We start from the raw sequence: 22,295 nt of genomic DNA on the forward strand, positions 1-22,295 counted from the left end.
TAGGACATTATGTTACACAATACATGTATGTTTTGATCGATAAAGTTCATATTTATATCCAAAAACAGCATTTTACATTGGCACGTGATGTTCAGAAAATGTATTCCCACCAAAACTCCCGGTGAATGTGCACATCAATTTACAAAAATACTCATCATAAACGTTGACAAAATATATAACAATTATTTAAGGAATTATAGATAGACTACTCCTGGATGCATCCGCTGTGTCAGATTTTAAAATAGCTTTACGGAGAAAGCACATTTTTCAATATTCTGAGTACATAGCTCGCCATCACAGCAAGCTATACAGACACTCGCCAAGTTCGGGGTCACCTAAACTCAGAATTAGTATTATAAAAATGCTCTTACCTTTGCTGATCTTCGTCAGAATGCACTCCCAGGACTGCTACTTCCACAAGAAATGTTGTTTTTGTTCGAAATAATCCATATTTATGTCCAAATACCTCCGTTTTGTTCGTGCGTACAGATCACTTATCCAAAGGCATAACGCGAGCGCGAGCGCAGTACCAGAGACGAAAAGTCAAAATGTTCCATTACCGTACTTAGTAGCATATCAAATGCTGTTTAAAATCAATCTTCATGGTATTTTTTACGTAAAATTGTGATAATATTCCAACCGGACAATAGCATATTCATTCAAGAAGAAAAAGAAGGAACGGCGTGCCCGCGGGACCGCGCATATCCAATCCCTTTGTCCACAGGCAGTCCACTGATTGACTGAGCTCCTATTATCTGCCCAGTAACAGGAGAAGGCTGAAATAACTTTCTGAAGGCTGTTGACAGCCAATGGAAGCCTTAGGAAGTGCAACGTGACCCACAGAAACTGTAGTTTCGATAGAGAATCAAAAGAACTACAATTCTCAGACTTTCCACTTCCTGGTTGGATTTTTCTCAGGTCTTTGCCTGCCATATGAGTTATGTTATACTCACAGACACCATTCAAACAGTTTTAGAAACTTCAGAGTGTTTTCTATCCAAATAATATACTATACTAATAATATGCATATTATAGTTTCTGGGCCAGAGTAGTGACCAGTTTAATTTGGGTACGTTTTTCATCCAGCCGTGAAAATACTGCCCCCTACACCCCAACAGGTTAAATTACAGTAAATGTCTGTTTTTTTTCCCCCTGACACCGTAGGATCATGTACTTTGACGTACTTTGACGTGAAGCGGTCAAATTAGCGCTCTATTTTCGTTTTTTTACCTTTAATCCCAGAAAAATGGCCTTAACTCAAAAAGCGTTGAGTCCTCGACTCCATCTTGTTCGCGGCCAACTGCCCATTATGCCAAACCTATGCTCACCAAGTTTTGTCTTAAGTCTTTTCCATTTAGGAGAAAAGGCCACGTCGTGATTGGTGATGTTTTGTACATTTGCAATATGATTACATTCACCCTCTGTTGGTATTTTCCGGGACAGTGGAAAAATGACCAAAATTTGAAGATTTTATAAAACAGAAACCGAATGTCTGACAGACTTCGTTCGATGACTTCCCGGAAGATCTGGCCCCGGTGCACGGCCCGCCGCCTCATCAATCATACAACAAATGCCAAAATGTGCCCTTCATGTATGTAAGGGGCCTAGACAGCTGCCCTGGGGAATTCCTGATTCTACCTGGATTATTTTGGAGACGCTTCCATTAAACACCCTCTGTGTTCTGTTAGACTAACTCTTTATCCACAATATAGCAGGGGATGTAAAGCCATAACACATACGTTTTCCTATCAGCAGATTATGAACAATAATGTCAAAAGCCGCACTGAAGTCTAACAAAACAGCTCCCACAATCTTTTTATCATGAATTTCTCTCAGCCAATCAGCTGTAATTTTTGTAAGTGCTGTGCTTGTTGAATCTCCTACCCTATAAGCGTGCAGAAAGTCTGTTGTCAATTTGTTTACTGTAAAATAGCATTGTATCTGGTCAAACACCATTTTTTGCAAAAGTTTACTAAGGGTTGGGAACAGGCTGATTGGTCGGCTATTTGAGCCAGTAAAGTGGGCTTTACTATTTTTGGGTAGCGGAATTACATTTGCTTCCCTACAGGCCTGAGGGCACACACTTTCTAGTAGGCTTTGATGGGACATAGGGCAAATAGGAGTGGCAATATCATCCGCTATTATCGTCCAAGTTGGAGGATTTTCCATCCAAGTTGTCAGACCCCGTGGCTTGTCATTGTTGATAGACAACAATCATTTTTTAAATTATTTCACACTCACTTTATGAAATTCAAAATTACAATGCTTGTCTTTCATTATTTCGTCAGTTATACTTGGGATGTGTAGTGTCAGCGTTTGTTGCTGGCATATCATGCCTAAGTTTGCTAATCTTGCCTGTGAAAAAATCATTAAAGTAATTGGCAATATCTGTGCGTTTTTTTTGATGAATGAGCCATCTGATTCAATGAATGATGAAGCCAAGTTTGCCTTTTTTCCCCAAAATTTCATTTAAGGTGCTCCAAAGCTTTTTACAATCATTCTTTGTCATTTATCTTTGTTTCATAGTGTAGTTTCTTATTTTTATTCAGTTTAGTCACATGATTTCTCAATGTGTTTGCCAATCGGTTTTGCAGCCAGACTTATTTGCCATTCCTTTTCCCTCATCCCTGTCAACCATACAATTGTTCAATTCCTCATCAATCCACAGGGATTTAAGTTTTTACAGTTATTTTCCTAATGGGTGCATGCTTATTAGTAACTGGAAAAGCAATTTCATAAATGTTTCAATTGGAGCATCTGGTTGCTCCTCATTACACCACAGACCAACAAATATTATTTACATCAACAACATAGGAATCACTACAAAACGTATTGTATGACCTCTTATACACTATATTAGGCCCAGCCTTTGGAACTTTGGTTTTCCTAGATATGGATACTATATTGTGATCACTACATCTGGTGGATTTGAATACTGCTTTAAAGCATTTTTCTGCAGTATTTGTAAAGATGTGATCAATACATGTTGATGATTTCATTCCTGTGCTGTTTGTAACTACCCTGGTAGGTTGACTGAGGTTGACATCTTTGTGAGACACAGAGTAGGTGAACGGATGATCTCTGCATGTGTGGTTCCCATCTGTAACGCCCTGGTCATAGAGAGGGGTTTTTTGTTCTTTATTTTGGTTAGGCCAGGGTGTTACATTGGGTGGGCGTTCTATGTGCTTTGTCTAGGTTTTTGTATTTCTTTGTTTTGGGGCTGTGTGTGACTCCCAATCAGGCACAGCTGAAGTTCGTTGTTGTTGATTGGGAGTCACACATAAGGAGCAGGTTTTTCCTTTGGGTTTTGTGGGGGATTGTTTTCTGTTTTGTTCAATTGGGACCAGACAGGACTGTTTGCTGTCGTTGCTATCAAGTGTTTTGTTTGTAGTGGTTCATTTTTATTAAATATCAAGATGAATACACAACCTCCGCTGCATCTTGGTTTTCTTGCGACGACGTCCGTTACACCATCGTAAAGTATAGAGGAGGAGGTGTGATGGTGCTTTGCTGTTTTGATGTCTTTACTATTATTCTACAATGTAGAAAATAGTAAAAAATAAAGAAAAACCCTTCAATGAGTAGGTGTGTCCAAACTTTTGACTGCTACTGTAAGTATTCAGACCCTTTGCTATGAGACTCAAAATTTAGATCAGGTCCATCCTGTTTCCATTGATCATCCTTGAGATGTTTATACAACTTGATTGGAGTCCACCTGTGGTAAATTCAATTAATTGGACATGATTTGCAAAGGCACACACCTGTCTATATGAGGTCCAACAGTTGACAGTGCATGTCAGAGCAGAAACCAAGCCATGAGGTCGAAGGAATTGTCCGTAGAGCTCCGAGACAGGATTGTGTCGAGGTACAGATCCGGGGAAGGGTACCAAAACATTTCTGCAGCATTGAAGAACACAGTGGCCTCCATCATTCTTAAATGGAAGATGTTTGGAACCACCAAGACTCTTCCTAGAGCTGGCCGCCCGGCCAAACTGAGCAATCGGGGGAGAAGGACCTTGGTCAGGGAGGTGACCAAGAACCCGATGGTCACTTTGACAGAGCTCCAGAGTTCCTCTTCCAGAAGGACACCCATCTCTGCAGCACTCCACCAATTAGGCCTTTATGGTAGAGTGGCCAGATGGAAGCCACTCCTCAGTAAAAAGCAAATGACAGCCCACTTGGAGGCACCAAAAGGACTCTCAGACCATGAGAAACAAGATTCTGGTCTGATGAAACCAAGATTGAATACCAAGCAGAACGTTTGGAGGAAACCTGGCACCATCCCTACATTGAAGCATGGTGGTGGCAGCATCATGCTGTGGGGATGTTTTTCAGCGGCAGGGACTGGGAGACTAGACAGGATCGAGGGGAATTGGAACTGAGCAAAGTACAGAGAGATCTTTGATGAAAACCTGCTCCAGAGCACTCAGGACCTCACTATGGCGAAGGTTCACCCTCCAACTGTCTCTACTTCCGCCGATGTCGGTTCCTCTCCTTGTTCGGACGGCGTTCGGCGGTCGACGTCACCGGTCTTCTAGCCATCGCCGATCCACTTTTCATTTTCCATTTGTTTTGTCTTGTTTTCACACACACCTGGTTTACATTGCCCTCATTACTTGTCATGTATTTAACCCTCTGTTCCCCCCATGTCTGTGTGTGTAATTGTTTATTGTCGGGTTGGCACTCTTCTGGCTGGTTTGCGCCGGGTTATATTTTACACCCGTGCTTTTTGACAGCCTGTACTTTGTACTTTGTTATTTTTGTACTTAGTGCTGCCTCACTTGTTCTGAGGGCATTTGTTTTTGTGACGCGGTTGCGTTCTATTCATATATTGCCTCACTAAAGTGCCTTGTCCACTCATCTCTGCTCTCCTGCGCCTGACTTCCAATACACCAGCTACACCCACATCTTGACACCAACGGGATAACGACCCTAAGCACACAGCCAAGACAACGCAGGAGTGGCTTCGGGACAAGTCTCTGAATGTCCTTGAGTGGCCCAGCCAGAGCCCGGACTTGAACCCGATCAAACATCTCTGGAGAGACCTGATAATAGCTGTGCAGCGACGCTCCCCATCCAACCTGACAGAGCTTGAAAGGATCTGCAGAGAAGAATGGGAGAAACTCCCCAAATACAGGTGTGTCAAGCTTGTAGCGTCATACCCAAGAAGACTCAAGGCTGTAATCGCTACCAAAGGTTCTTCAACAAAGTACTGAATACTTATGTAAATGTAATATTTCACTTTTATTTTTAATATATTTGCAAAAACCTGTTTTTGCTTTGTCATTATGGGGTATTGTGTGTAGATTGAGTGGAGAAAACAATTTAATCAGTTTTAGAGTAAGGCTGTAACATAACAATATGTGTAAAAAGTCAAGGGGTCTGAATACTTTCCAATTCACTGTATATGTGATCGTATACAAATGTAAGCAAGGTGTAAAATGATTATGTTTTAGTCAAATATTATATCTGTTTGGGCTTATTGCAGTCAATTTGCAGTCTACAAATTATTTGTAATTATATTCTGGCACCCTGACCATCCGCTGAATTTCTTTTTGCCCTGCATTAGGGGGTCTACCCATGGTGCTCAGAATGACAGAAATTACATTATGGTTATGATAATTCATCTTAACAGAACATGTGTCACGAGAATTTTCAATCCCAATAATAATATATAACAATCAATTAAGCTTTGACCAATCCCCGAGGTTTGTAAGTCCCAGGGTTTAATAATAATTAGGCAAAGACTCAGCTTATACAAAAGGTCCGTACAGTTTATTCAGAGAACGTTCTGAAATCAAAAATGCAAACAGTCTTTATAACACACACACACATACAAGTTCAAATCTTAAGCTACGCCTTGCTCAGACAGTCTGTGTTTTTCCACTACACACATACATTGTTTCTTTAATCTGCAACATGTTTCATAATCTTCTGCAAGCCTAACAGTTTCTCCACTCCACGGGTGGGGACAGAATGTCCCGTAAGGAACACAGTAGTACAACTTGTCTGTCGATAGCTCCTTTTATCATTTGTTTCACACTTGCACCCTGCTTACATACTAAAAAGGAGCAAAAGGTCCTTGTTCTAATTCTGACTAAAACTACACACATCATCAGATTATAGTTTTATGATTCTAATAAATTTCATACAATTATATGGTTTCAGGGTGGAATTCCTCATTACTTTAAACATATAAATTCCCTTATCAACATGCAACTCCTGTAATGAAGCGTTTGCCAAAATGCAATTTGCGGGATAACACCATTCTAAACAGTGCACCTGATGAGTGTGGCTCCATATGTGACAGAGATGAAAATCTCAGTTAGCCTCTCTGGGCTAGGTGGGACGCTTGCTCAACAGCCAGTGTAATCCCGTGGCGCGATATTCAAATACCTCAAAAATGCAAAAACTTCAATTTTTCAAACATATGACTATTTTACACCATTTTAAAGACAAGACTCTCGTTAATCTAACCACACTGTCCGATTTCAAAAAGGCTTTACAACGAAAGCAAAACATTAGATTATGTCAGCAGAGTACCCAGCCAGAAATAATCAGATACCCATTTTTCAAGCTAGCATATAATGTCACATAAACCCAAACCACAGCTAAATGCAGCACTAACCTTTGATGATCTTCATCAGATGACAACCCTAGGACATTATGTTATACAATACATGCATGTTTTGTTCAATCAAGTTCATATTTATATCAAAAACCAGCTTTTTACATTAGCATGTGACTAGCATTCCCACCGAACACTGCCGGTGAATTTACTAAATTACTCACGATAAACGTTCACAAAAAACATAACAATTATTTTAAGAATTATAGATACAGAACTCCTCTATGCACTCGCTATGTCCGATTTTAAAATAGCTTTTCGGTGAAAGCACATTTTGCAATATTCTCAATAGATAGCCCGGCATCACAGGGCTAGCTATTTAGACACCCAGCAAGTTTAGCACTCACCAAAGTCAGATTTACTATAAGAAAAATGTTATTACCTTTGCTGTTCTTCGTCAGAATGCACTCCCAGGACTTCTACTTCAATAACAAATGTTGGTTTGGTCCCAAATAATCCATTGTTATATCCAAATAGCGGCGTTTTGTTTGTGCGTTCAAGACACTATCCGAAAGGGTAAATAAGGGTGACGAGCATGGCGCATTTCGTGACAAAAAAATTCTAAATATTCCATTACCGTACTTCGAAGCATGTCAACCGCTGTTTAAAATCAATTTTTATGCCATTTTTCTCGTAAAAAAGCGATAATATTCCGACCGGGAAAGCGTGTATACGTACAAAGAGATAGAAAATAAAAACATATCGTGCCCTCGTGCACGAGCCTGAGTCTCAGAGTACTCTGACCGGCCACTATCCAAACGCGATAATGTGTTTCAGCCTGGGGCTGCCTCGATATCATTCAGCTTTTTCCCGGGCTCTGAGAGCCTATGGGAGCCGTAGGAAGTGTCACGTTACAGCAAAGATCCTCAGTCTTCAATAAACAGAGACAAGAAGAACAAGATCTTGTCAGAGAGGGCACTTCCTGTAAGGAATCTTCTCAGGTTTTTGCCTGCCATATGAGTTCAGTTATACTCACAGACACCATTCAAACAGTTTTAGAAACTTTAGGGTGTTTTCTATCCAAAGCCAATAATTATATGCATATTCTAGTTACTGGGCAGGAGTAGTAACCAGATTAAATCGGGTACGTTTTTTATCCGGCCGTGTCAATACTGCCCCCTAGCCCTAACAGGTTAGAAACTTAGAAAGAGGGGGAATCTAAAGATGTGTAATGGAAATTATATGATTAAAGGTTTGACTAAATGATTTCACTCAGAAACCATATAACCTATTCACGTAACAAGATGCAACAACTAGGATGGGTTGCTAATATACTGTACAAAAATATAAACGCAACATGCAACATTTTCAACGATTTTACTGAGTTACAGTTCATATAAGGAAATCAGTCAATTGAAATAAATAAAATAGACCCTAATCTATGGATTTCACATGACTGGGCAGGGGCCCAGCCATGGGTGGTCTTGGGAGGGCATAGGCCCACCCACTTGGGAGCCAGGCCCAGCTAGTCAGAATTAGTTTTTCCCCACAAAAGGGCCTTATTAAAGACATAAATACTCCTCAGTTTCATCAGTTGTCCGTGTGGCTGGTCTCATACGATCCCACAGGTGAAGAAGCCGTATGTGGAGGTCCTGGGCTGGAGTGGTTACACGTGATCTGCGGTTGTGAGGCCGGTTGGGTGTACTGCCAAATTCTCTAAAATGATGTTGGAGGCAGCTTATTGTAGAGAAATGAACATTCAATTCTCTGGCAACAGCTCTGATGGACATTCCTGCAGTCTACATGCAAATTGCACACTCCCTCAAAACTTGAGACATCTGTGGCATTGTGTTGTGTGACGATAAAACTTCATATTTTAAAGTGGCCTTTTATTGTCCTCAACACAAGGTGCACCTGTGTAATGATCATGCTGTTTAATCAGCTTCTTGATCTGCTACACCTGTCTGGGGGATGGATTAGTTTGGCAAAGGAGAAATGCTCACTAACAGGGATGTAAACAAATTTGTGCACAAAATTTGAGATATAAGATTTTTGTGCGTATGGAAAATGTCAGGGATTTTTTTTATTTCAGCTCATGAAACATGGGACATACACTTTACATGTTGTGTACATGACTAGGATTGTGCCTTTTGGCTTCTGGACAATGAAAGAAAGTTGATATGAAAACCAATAGAACAGGAGAGAAATGCATGGTTTCAATGGCATATGAGGAAGTTTTTATGAAATCATTGCCTCCATGTTTCTATGGTCAGATTTTGCCTAGGCTACATTGAAGCAATGTAAGACATGCCTCATAAGTAAAACGTTCAGGTTTCATCAATTAAGTATATGTTTTCAAAATGCATACTGCCTCCAGCTCACATTGCAAAGTGGTTGGTGACATGCTGATAGCCTACCGTTGCCTATACATGGCAAATAGGATAAATAAAAATAGTAGCTCTTTTTAATCGTGGCCATCAAAACTGTTTTTAAAATGCAATCGTATTGTTGCGCTATTATAAAAGCACATATTTTATTCCAGCAACAATGAGCTGGTGAGCTGCAGCTCTAGCGCTGTCTGACAAGTGGTATTCCGCAAAAAATAGATACACATGCCCCAATTTAATTCCACAATATTTAACAAATTGACCAATAAGCATGACTGTCAAATGTATTTACGATTGTCAGATTTGTCTATCAATTAAGCATTATTTTGCAAAGGGATTTTTTTCTTTTTCTCCCGGTCAGTTTGGCCGGTAAAAAAAATAGATGCCCGCAATTACCGGCTAATGGAAACCCTGAGCAGAGCTCATTTATGATTACTTTGTAATCAACCTGCTCGCCTAAACAGTGATTGGCTATATTCCTATTTCTTCACATACGCACAGCTTGTACCTGGGATACTTCCATTCAACATTCTTACCATGTACTAGGCTTATGATGATGGGTTTCTCCTAACCTATGCTGTGTTTTGTGTAGGTGCAGATGGTAGCAGCCTAAACGATGGATGGGGAACACCAGGAAGAGAATCCTTTACACGAGAAAGGAAATCCTCTACACAATGAAGAGAAGACTTCAAGTGATGTGGAGAAGACTTTATATGACATGGAGAGAGCTTTATGTGACATAAAAAATAGTGCTGAAGAGAGCAGTTCAAGTGATGATAACAGTTCAGGTGATGAAGTAGAAGGACAAAGACTGGATTCAAACCTCCCAAGTGGTTCAGATCCTCTTCCATCTAATGCAGAAAGCCCCTGCGATAATAGTGAATCTGAGCTGTCCCCCCAAAAAGCAGCACAAGCTAAAAAACCTCGCCTCAAGAAGTTTGCTCCACGGAAAGGTACAAGGTCAAGCCTACGTTCCAGCACAAAATTGACAGTCAGTGCATGTGATACGACAGATGATGGTAAAAGAAAATTGGACAAAAAACCCTTCTGCCTGTATTGCAATGAACCACACCACAACATTGCAAGACATTTAGAAAGGATGCACGCAGAAGAAGAAGCTGTTGCTCATGCTATCAGCTTCCCAGAACTCTCCAAAATCAGGTCTCTCTTGCTTGACCAACTCCGTAACAAAGGCAACTATCAACACAACTTAGAAGTTCTTCAAAGTGGAGATGGGGAAATTGTGAGAAAGTGTAGACCATCTTACGATGGTGTTTCTGTGCATGACTGCCTGCCCTGCCAACACTGCTTAGCTTTTTTCACCAAAATTGATTTATGGAAGCATGAGAGCACATGTAACGCTAGAAAAGGACAAGATGAAACAAGGGGAGGAAAAAGAGTGAGGATCCAGGCTGGGTCCTCTCAACTTGTTCCATTGCCTGTCTATTCTACTGGAGGATGTGAAGAAATAATACACAATATGAATCAAGATGACATCTTATGCCACATCAAAAATGATCCCCTGATATGTAAATATGGCAATGCACTATCTGCAAAGCATGGTCATGCCAAGTCACAGTTTACTTACATTGGTTCAAAAATGAGGGAATTGGCTAGATTTGTACTTGCTGTAAATGAGATGGACTGTGGTGTTCAATATCTGCATGAAGTATGTGTACCATCCAAATTCAAATTGGCCGTTCATGCTGCCAGGAAAATGAGTGGTCATGACCCTGCCTCCGACAGGTACAAGACCCCATCTCTTGCTTTAAAGATTGGCTATTCCTTGAAAAGAGCTACTGAAATAGCTTTTGGGGAGAGTCGTATGACAGAGGACCGTGAGGCAGAGGAACAAGCCAAAAGGTTTATTGAACTACTTGAAAACGATTGGAATAACTGTTTTTCCGGTCTATCCCTCAGTGCTGTCCCTCAGTGTGATGAAGTTGATGTGTCTTCACTAACTGAGGATTTGATCAAACTTCAGAAGTTTCTCAAGGTTGCAGAGGACACAGCGAAGAAAGAATTGCTGGAGAACCCCACCAACGCTGTCTGGAAAAAGCTCAATGAAACTCTTCTTGCAGAAATAGCTCTCTTCAACAGAAAAAGGACAGGGGAAGTTGCGAAAATGCTGTTGGAAACGTACACAAACAGGAAGAAAGCTCCAGCTAGTGCAGACATTTTCAATAGCCTCTCAAGGCTGGAGCAGGAGCTTGGTGACGACAAATTAACCAGGTTGGAAATAGAAGGCAAAAATGGTAGGAAAATGCCAGTCCTACTAACAGAGAGGATGATCTCATCTCTTGAGATCCTTATTGCAAACAGAGACAAAGTTGGTGTGTCAAAGGACAACCCTTATGTCTTTGCACGTAGCCTGGATGCAGCAAGCTACATCAGAGGGTTTGACTGTCTGAGGAAGTGTGCACATGAGTGTGATGCAAAGAATCCTGAAAGTCTGATCCATGCGACAGTGAGGAAAGAGGTTGCTATCCATTGCCAAATACTAAACTTGAATGAAAGTGAATTGGATCAGGTGGCAAAGTTATTGGGACATGACACCCAGGTCCATAAAGAGTACTACAGGCTCTCTGAAAATGCAGCACATCTAGCAGAAATCAGCAAATTGCTGCTTGCAATGGATCAGGTTCCAGTGGTAATTCCAGGGCCATCTGAGGAAAGGGTTGTTTCTCCTACATATGGTGAGTATTAGTTGCTTTACAGGGTATTTGGAGAAAAATGTCCATTGTGTTTTAAGGGGTTAAATGATAAATTCAGTGGAAAAATCTGTTGTTTTTGCACATTTACATGTTCACTAGACCTACATTTTTGAGAAGCTGGCAACTTATTACTCTATAGTGTTTGCTCTGTTCCTCTTCACAATATATGATAATGGCACATGTTCATGAATCCTTTTCTTCTGTTTCTATTCATTTCATAGGGACATCTTCTGCAGGGACATATCCAGCGGGGACAGATACTGGAAGGACATATCCTACCGAGACATGTCCTACTGGGTCATCATATCCTACAGAGACATATTCAGCGAAGTCATATACTGTGGAGGCACAGCCTTCAAGGTCATATCATGCTGGGACATATCCTGAGAAGTCATATCCTTCAGGATCACATTCTGCGAGGTCATATTCTGCGGGGACAGATTCTGCGAGGGCATATCCTACCGTGACACATCCTGCAGGGACCTATCCAGCAGGTTCATATGTTGCAGGGACATATACCGCAGGGACTCATCATGCAAGATCATATCCTGCAAGTCCTTATGGCCTTTCATCTCCTGCAACATCATATGCTTCGGGCACTAATCCTGCAAGGTCATATCCTGCAGGAACATATCCTGCACAGACACTTCCTGCACAGACACTTCCTGCGCATACAGTTATTACGCCAACACTTCATGCACAGACACTTCCAACGCAGAAACTTCCTGTCAGGACAGTTCCTGCGCGGACAAGTCCTGTGAGGCCGTGGAGTGATGCGGCTAAGGCTGCGGTGAAGCGTCAGTTGGGACACTTTATCTCAATGATGAAGGTTCCAGGTAAACGGGACTGTGAAGTATGCCTCCACAATGAACCAGCTGTACGAGACAGGACTTGGAGGGACATCAAAAACTATGTGCACAACACAGTAAAATCTATTAAAAGGAAGAAGGGCCTTACAAGAGTGGACCCCAGAAAATGGACAAAGAAAGAATCGGCAAAGATTGCTAAGGAAGAGGTTGGTGGAACAAGGACTGTACCTGCACAGGATCAAGAGGAGAGACTAGAGGCAGGTCCTGTTGCTGTGGCAACACAAAGGAAGCAGAAGATATGGAGTGATGAGGCTCAGGCTGCAGTCAGGCGGCAGCTAGGAGACTTCACTAAACTGATGAAGATTCCAGGTAAAACAGAATGTGATGCATGTATTGCAGCTGAACCAGTTCTACAAGGCAGAACATGGAAAGATGTAAAAAACTATGTGCATAACACATTAATGACAATGTGCAGGAGGCATATTTCAGGCAAACAAAACATGGACCATGAAAAACAAAGTCCAGGGACACAGAAACCAGGGGTGCAACAGAAACCAAAGGTGCCGTTGGGACTTCCAGAAGATCTTCCAGTTTATCTGTACTTATGATTACTTTGAACTAGTTTCAACGCTTTTGATTTAATCTGACCATCTTTGCTCACTCTGATCTGACATTGTAAAGCAATAATTATGTAACAATTTTATAATGTCACTACCTACTTTATTCTACCTACGTATCTGTTAGTCCTGGGAATTGCTAGGGACCTAACAGTACGATTTTATCACAATACTTTGGTGCCAATACTATATATATACACATGTGTATATATATTGCGATTCTCACGATTCTATAAGGACTGCGATTCGATACTTTGATTTTATTGCGATTTGATGTTTCAAACATATTGCTCACCATGTCTGCTGCAGAAGGACAGGAGAGAGACATGAGAAAACGATTTTTGTTCAGTCATGGAAGTAAAAGTGCTGAAAACATGTTGGCTCCCCATCTAAAAAGAAGTTGGAGAACAAGGTGGAGAATGAAAAATACTGGACCTTTTGGCGCAGGTATAGCCAACTAGCGCTAGCTAACGTTAACTTCCTAGCAAAATAAATTCAGAATCGATTGAGAATCAATACTTGGAGTCATAGAAATGATAAAATATAATTGAAAATAATATTGCGTTACTCTATTGTATTGAGAGAAACAAATCCACAAGTAGGCCTATCTGTAGCATCTAGGCTACATAGTGAAATATTATGCATGAGCACTAAATATATGTTCAACATTAATAGATTACATGTACCAATTACAGTTAATAGTTTTTTTTTTACTTTGTAGATGAAAGTTGTGCAAACCTAGACCGTTAAACTGATAACTTTACCTTTTAGATCACACTAATGGTATACTTCACCAAATTGATCTGGATCCAGATGTACAAAATGTTTTGTGTATTCTTGCCTGTACCATTGTATGTGTAACTAATGTATATGTGTAGGTTAGGTTTTGAGTTAAACAACTGACCAGCAAACTTGTGAATTTAGCGGGTTATTCCATTTGAAATTTGTGTGACTTTTAATGGATTATAAATACATGGCATCACAGGAAGTTGGTGGCACCTTAATTGGGGAGGTCGGGCTCATCGTAGTGGCTGAAGGCGGAATCAGTGAAATGGTATCAAATACATCAAACATATGGTTTCCATGTGTTGGCCATTCCATTCACTCCGTTCTGACTATTATTATGAGCCGTCCTCCCCTCAGCAGCCTCCACTGCATGGCCTACATGCATACACTATCTACATCCATGCATTTTGAAGCATGGTTGGATTTATTATCATGGATATTTTACTTATGTTATTAACGTTAGCTAGATAGCTAGTATTCCTAGTTACTGGTGTATCAGTAGTTGTTTTTATATATTTTTTTAAAACAGCGTTTTTATCATTCCTTTCAATCATGCTAGTTTTTGTGGATATTTGCATCTAGAGCTGACATTCATTTTCATTACTAAGCCAGATTCCCACAGCTGCATGACCCAGTGAGCCATCTCAGTCCTGGTGAGTTGCTTTAGTCAAAAGGTGCTGTTGATTAGGCTTGCCAAGTGGGCAGAGTGTGCGCTTCAGGACCATTGAAAGGTTCTGAAAAGGGACAAATCTGTCCACCTATTGCACCGGGCAAAGTCAGTGACACTTTCAGATCACAGCAAAGGGCCCATTTATGGCTGCATTTCCGATTTTCCACCCTTCTCCCAAGGTGACTGGGAGTATTTAAAAAAATATATATATTTCACCTTTATTTAACCAGGTAGGCCAGTTGAGAACAATTTCTCATTTACAACTGCGACCTGGCCAAGATAAAGCAAGGCAGTGCGACAAAAACAACAACAGAGTTACACAGGGGATAAACAAACGTACAGTCAATAACACAATAGAAAAACTATATACAGTGTCTGCAAATGTAGTAAGATTAGGGAGGTATGGCAATAAATAGGCCATAGTGGTGAAATAATTACAATTTAGCATTAACACTGGAGTGATCGATGTGCAGATGATGATGTGTAAGTCGAGATATTGGGGTGCAAAATAGCAAAAAAATAACAATATGGGGATGAGGTAGTTGGGTGGGCTATTTACAGATGGGCTGTGTACAGGTGCAGTGATCGGTAAGCTGCTCTGACAGCTGATGCTTATAGTTAGTGAGGGAGAAATAAGTCTCCAGCTTCAGTGACTTGCAGTTCGTTCCAGTCATTGGCAGTATTCAAGTAAACTCTTTGAAAGAAGTGTGGAGAATCCTGAAGCAGCGTGAGTTATGGCTGATGGGTTTGGCTTCAGACCAATGTCTACTTCTCACTTACACTAAGTGTAAAAAACATTAGGAACACCTTCCTAATATTGAGTTGCACCCCCTTTTGCCCTCAGAACAGCCTCAATTCGTCGGGGCATGGACTCTACAAGGTGTCAATTGTTTCACAGGGATGCTAGCCTACCTATGTTGACTCCAATGCTTCCCACAGTTGTATCAAGTTGGCTGGATGTCCTTTGGGTGGTGGACAATTTGTGAAAAACCCAGCAGCCTTGCAGTTCTTGAAGCACTTAAAACGGTGCGCCTGGCACCTACTACCATACTCTGTTCAAAGGCACAAATCTTTTGTCTTGCCCATTCACCCTCTGAATGGCACACATGCATAATCCATGTCTCCAATTGTCTCCAGGCTTAAAAATCCTTTTAACTGGTCTCCTCCCCTTCCTCTACACTGATTGAAGTGGATTTAACAAGTGACATTGCATTTATTGATTAACAGCTTGAATACCACCATATAGCTAGCTCTCTATAGTAGTCTAGATTTGTTTGCATACATTTCTTATGACTAGCAGCCTGGTGCAGCCCGCTTGCACCAGGCTGCTAGACATAAGAAATGTATGCAAACAAATCTAGGCTACTGTAGATAGCTAGCTATATGGTGGTATTCAAGCTGTTAATCAATAAATGCTGTGTTGTTGCCGAGCAACCGATCTAGTGTTAGAACTTGTAGAAATGCATTGTAGAAATGCTACAAAAAAGGTAGCACATCCTTTGCTGGTATTTATTGTAAAGAAATGAACACGTGAGAGCTGTCTCACAACGGCAGTTGGTTAGCTTGCTAAAGTTGGTTAGCCTACTAGCTACTTCCAGACACAAAGGAGCGAACTCACTCTGACCATTTAACTCGCCCTAGCAGAGCTTGTTATCTAGAGCGTTAGTGACTGTAACTGTGTAACTGCTAGCAACAATTTAATTCTGTTTTTTGCCAACCTTTACTGACAACTGTCATATTCAACGGGTGTTGCGCGTTCGTAAGTTCATCAGTTATTCAACAGTTGTAACAATGAAAAAATCGTGGGTTATTGTGCGCTCTGGCACACTCAAGGGAGAGTGCTCTGAAATCGTAAATAACCAAAATGAATTTACGAACACACCCTCAATCAATTCATACTATATTGTGGAGGCTATCGCCCCACAATCATTTATGGTCACTAGTAACTTTTAATATAATGTTGGTTGACTTCCCATCCAATTTCAGGCCGTTTTTGGTTCTCCAATCCACGCCTTTGACCAAAAGTTACTATTGTAAATGTGATTTTGCCAATTGGAATTGGTTCCTTTGTTCTACGTGTGGAATTGGTTTCAGAGAATCACACAGAACCTATTCCTATTGTACCTGTCTTTCCTGCTAAATATGATGTAGATTATAAGGCTCTAGTGTTCCATGTAATTGTTTTATTGCTTGTCTAATATAAACATTTACACTTTTTATATTAATATTTCTATTATTCACTACTGTCTTAACCATATTGATTTCACAACAGCTGTTTAAGTTTAACATTAAGGCTGACTTGTATAGGGTCTGTTGTTACACACCCCACAATTTACTATCTAAAGACATGGACATCATTAAGAGTGGTTTTTCTTCAGTATGTATTTCTTATTAAGCTGCCTTTTGTTGCCCCCTGGTGCTCATTGTGTACTGTAAATGTAAGATACTATATTTGCTTGGTTAATAAATTGTTACTTGATGTAAACTTTCAAATGTTATTTCAGTTCTGAGAATATTCATACAGCCTACTTGATGTTCCAACAGGGATTTAGAATTGTACCAATAACAATTATGGAAAACAACAGTTTTGAGATTTAAAGGGATACTTCAGGATTTTGGCAATGAGGCCCTTTATTTACTTCCCCACAGTCAGATGAACTCGTGGATACTATTTTTATGTATCTGTGTCCAGTATGAAGGATTAAGAGGTAGTTTTGTGAGCCAATGCTAACTAGCATTAGCACTATGACTGGAAGTCTATGGGTATTTAATAGGATGCTAGCAGATACCCATAGACTTCCAGACTTCCACAACACCCTAGGTAAGTTGAAAATAAGCTAAACCTTCAAAAAAGTGATCTGTCCCTTTAATACTTTAAACAATTATACAGATGCAGTACATTTGGATTGCTGCTCTTGTTTGGGGGAAAGCTTTTCATCATAATCTCGGTCTCCCTCTCCTTCCTTTCTCTTTCCAGGCTCTGGTATCTTGCTCTTACTTTTCCTTGCTAACTTCCTGAGTGAGATCACAGCCAGGCTGTGCGGGCACTACAGTGTTCATGCCACGGTGCTGAACGACATGTTCCAGCTGCCCATCTTCCTGGTGAGTCTCACTCTATCAGGAGTACTCCTGGCCTGGAGGTCTGGAGAACGGTTGATTTTATTTTTTGTTCTACTTCATAGTTAGTTGATTGAATCATGTCACTGATATTTTCCTCTTTCAATTACACCCCACAGGATAGTCACTTTATCTACTCATTCAGCCCAGTGCCAGGCATCAACAAACTGTTGATTCGCCTGGCAGAGTCACCTACAACCAAGGTACACATACATATATACACACACACACACACACAGCGTAACTCATAGCCATGGTGAGAGGGGCTCTAGTCCAAGTTATTGTAAAAGACTGACAAGTTGTTAAAAGAGCTATATAAATAACATTTGATTGATGGACTCCTCTCTCCCCAGGTGAAGCTTCTCGTCTGTGCATACCACGTCCAGCTACAGTGAGTTAAGAGTTCACAAGCTGTGTGGACCCCAAGCACAGAATGGGAGATAAAACACACACAAACACTGAGTTTACATAACATAAACTGACCAGGTGAATCCAGGTGAAAGCTATGATCCCTCGAGACATGGATTATATATGTGTGGCATTCAGGGGTGAATGGGCAAGACAGAAAAATCTAAGTGCCTTTGAGCTGGGTCAATAACTGCAATGCTGCTGGGTTGTTCACACTCGACAGTTTCCAGTGTGTATCAAAAATGACTAGCAGCCTGGTGCATAACTGTGGGAAGCATTGGAGTCACCATGGGCCAGTATCCCTGTGAAACGCTTTCGACACCTTGTAAATTCCATGCCCCGATGAATTGATGCTGTTCTGAAGGTAAAAGGGGTTGCAACTCAATATTAGGAAGCTGTTCCTAATGTTTTGTGCACTGTGTAGATACATGCCCAGTTTGAGCCACACTCCAGGCTTCCTTCAGATAGTTGTTGGACATTCAGCATCCACACAGAGTTTGAGACATTGTTTCTGTGGCAGAGGATTAAAAGACAAGAACAGAAACCACACATCTCAATCCTATCCAATCATGTTTATGTCTGTGTGTATGATTCGTATGTGTGTGTGTAATGGGACAATAGCCTGATGTTTTGTTTTTGGGAGCTGGGTGCACTTGATAGCATCACAGGCAGGGAGATGCCATCAACTATTACGGATTACAAAGGGAAACCCAGCTGTGAGCTGCCCAGTAATGCGAGCCTACCAGATGAGCTAAATGCCGTCTACGCTCTCTTCGAGGCAAGCAACACTGAACCATGTGTGAAAACACCAGCTATTCCGTACGACTGTGTGATCACTCTGTAGCTGATGTGAGTAAGACCTTGAAACAGGTTGCAGGGCCAGACCGATTACCAGGACGTGTACTCTGAGCATGCGCTGACCAACTGGCAAGTCACTGACATTTTCAACCTCTCCCTGACCCAGTCTGTAATACCTACATGTTTCAAGCAGACCACCATAGTCCCTGTACCCAAGGACGCCAAGGTAACTACTCTAAATTACTATCGCCCCGTAGCACTCACATCTGTAGCCATGAAATGCTTTGAAAGGCTGGTCATGGCTCACATCAACACCATCATCCCAGGACCCACTCCGATTCACATACTGCACCAACAGATCCACAGATGACACAGTCTATATCGCACTCCACACTGCCCTTTCCCACTTGGACAAAAGGAACACCTACAGTTGAAGTCGGAAGTTTACATACACCTTAGCCAAATACATTTAAACTCAGTTTTTCACAATTTCCGACATTTAATCCTAGTAAAAATTCCATGTCTTAGGTCAGTTAGGATCACAACTTTATTTTAAGAATGTGAAATGTCAGAATAATAGTGGAGAGAATTATTTATTTCAGCTTTTATTTCTTTCATTACATTCCCAGTGGGTCAGAAGTTGACATACACTGAATTAGTATTTGGTAGCATTGCCTTTAAATTGGTTAACTTGGGTCAAACGTTTCAGTTAGCCTTCCACAAGCTTCCCACAATAAGTTCGGTGTCACGAATCCCACCGAAGGTGGCTCCCCTCCCTGCTCGGGCAGCGCTCGGCAGTCGTCGTCGCCGGCCTACTAGCCGCCGCTGATCCCTTTTTCCTTTTCGTTTGGTATGTCTTGTTTGCACCTGTTCCTCATTTGGTTCTCTTGATTTATGGTTATTTAAGCCTGTGTAGCCCGCCCAGGTTTGTAATGGATTATTTGCGTCATAGTGTGTTTTTGTTATTGGATGTGCTGGCGATCGACTAGTGTTATTTTATGTGCGTGCTGTGTACCTGTTGTTCTGGGCACTTCGCATTTCACGCCGGTTGTGTTGGCGTCGACCGTTTTTGTCTTTTACGGAATAAACACATTATTTCCTTACCTCTGCTCTCTGCGCCTGACTCTTACCACCACTCCTAGCATTTACTGACATTGGGTGAATTTTGGCCCATTCGTCCTGACAGAGCTGGTGTAACTGAGTCAGGTTTGTAGGCCTCCTTGCTCGCACACGCTTTTTCAGTTCTGCCCACAAATTGTCTATAGGATTGAGTTCAGGGCTTTGTGATGGCCACTCCAATACCTTGACTTCGTTGTCCTTAAGCCATTTTGCCACAACTTTGGAAGTGTGCTTGGGGTCATTGTCCATTTGGAAGACCAATTTGTGACCAAGCTTTAACTTCCTGACTGATGTCTTGAGATGCTGCTTCAATATATCTACATCATTTCCCTCCTCATGATGCAATCTATTTTGTGAAGTGCACCAGTCCCTCCTGCAGCAAAGCACCCCCACAACATGATGCTGCCACTCCCGTGCATGGTGTTCTTCGGCTTGCAAGCTTCCCCCTTTTTCCTCCAAACATAACAATGGTCATTATGGCCAAACAGTTCTATTTGTTTCATCAGACCAGGGGACATTTCTCCAAAAAGTACGATCTTTGTCCCCATGTGCAGTTGCAAACCGTAGTCTGGCTTTTTTATGGCGGTTTTGGAGCAGTGGCTTCTTCCTTGCTGAGCGGCCTTTCAGGTTATGTCGATATAGGACTCGTTTTACTGTGGCTATAGATACATTTGTACCTGTGTACTCCAGCATCTTCACAAGGTCCTTTGCTGTTGTTTTGGGATTGATATGCATTTTTTGCACCAAAGTATGTTCCTCTCTAGGAGACAGAAAGCGTCTCCTTCCCGAGCGGTGTTATGCGGAGTGAGACAGGGGAACCCAAGAGCAGACTCAGATGAGGAAACAGGGATGAATGAACCATAATATTTATTGTTACACAGAGAGATATGGAGTGCAGATCCGGGGATGCTCGGATGAGTTGCAGAAAAAACAGATGTGGAGACTGAGGTTGGAGTTAGCTGAGTAGAACAGGGTAAACAGGTCCCGAGGGAAATCCAAGGTAGTGGTGGTGAGTAAAATCCAGTGCAAGGTAGTTGGGTGGTGAGATGTGGAACAGGAGACAGGAGCCAGAGACAGAGCAGTAACTGCAATGAGAGGATAAGTGGAAACCACTTTCAGGGGCAAGTCCTTAGATGAAAGCCATACCTTTTGAACTGGAGTGTAGACTGGGGCTGAAGCAACCAACGGAGGCATGAAGAAGGGCAGCCTGGTCCCTCCTCCAGGTGCGACGACAACGGCGAATGTGGTCCTGGACTGAGGGCACCGCTACTTCGACCACTTGGGCAGGGAACAAGGCAGGTTGGTAACCCAGAGCACACTCAAAGGGAGACATTTCTGATGAGGCGTTGATGAGGGTGTTGTGGGCATTTTCCACCCAGGGTAGCTGGGCACTCCAGGAGGAAGGGTTAGCCGAAGTCACAGTGTATTGCAGTTTCCAACTCCTGGTTGGCCCGCTCGGTCTGGCCGTTGGTCTGGGGGTGATATCCAAATGAAAGGCTGACATTAATGCCCAGAGCTGTGCAGAAGGCTCTCCATACCTGGGATGTAAACTGGGGTCCTCTGTCAGAAACAATGTCACTAGGGATGCCATGCAGCCACAAGACATGGGATTCCAGAAGGTCCGCAGTCTCCCAGGAGGAAGGAAGCTTGGACGGGGGAATGAAGTGAGCCGCTTTAGAAAAATCGGTCGATAATAGTGAGGATGACTGAGTTACCATTCGATGGGGGAAGCCCAGGGATGAAGTCCAAAGCTATGTGTGACCAGGGCGACTGGGCATGGGAAGAGGACGAAGCAGACCAGATGTAGGTTTGGTGGAGGTTTTGTTCCGAGCACAGACCGAGCAGGCTGAGATGAATTCCCGAGTGTATTTCTACATGGTGGGCCACAAAATCGCTGACGCAGGAAGGCGGCAGTCCGGTTCACACCAGGGTGACAGGTGAGGTGAGTAGAATGGCCCCATTGAAGAACATCAGAACGAACTGAATCTGGCACAAACAGAGCCTTACTAGGACCGTTTCTAGGATCAGGCTGGTTCAGCTGAGCCTGACGAACACGGGACTCAATTTCCCAGGAAACAGCAGCAACGATGCAGGAGGATGGCATAATGGTTTCTAGCTCGGAACTTGTGTTGTCTGTGGTGAACAGACGGGAGAGGGCGTCAGGCTTGGTATTCTTAGATCCGGGGCGATAAGGGAGTGTGAATTTGAATCTTCCAAAAAACAATGCCCACCTGGCCTGCTGAGAGTTCAGACGTTTGGCGGTCTGGATGTAGGCTACATTTTTGTGATCTGTCCACACAAT

General features: G+C 42.0%; 1 long non-coding RNA gene across 1 annotated transcript in view; it reads left to right on the plus strand.

The window, feature by feature from the left end:
* The window catches only part of LOC106586591 (uncharacterized), a 37,605-nt gene extending 20,569 nt beyond the window's left edge, over positions 1-17,036 (plus strand). Inside the window, exons 2-3 of the long non-coding RNA XR_014382627.1 lie at positions 9,548-11,651; positions 11,891-17,036. This is a non-coding gene — a long non-coding RNA (uncharacterized LOC106586591). The remainder of the gene's footprint in view (positions 1-9,547; positions 11,652-11,890) is intronic.
* Positions 17,037-22,295: the final 5,259 nt, after the last annotated feature.

The sequence above is a fragment of the Salmo salar genome, chromosome 25, assembly GCF_965601325.2.
Source record: "Salmo salar chromosome 25, fSalSal1, whole genome shotgun sequence".
Lineage (NCBI taxonomy): Eukaryota > Metazoa > Chordata > Actinopteri > Salmoniformes > Salmonidae > Salmo > Salmo salar.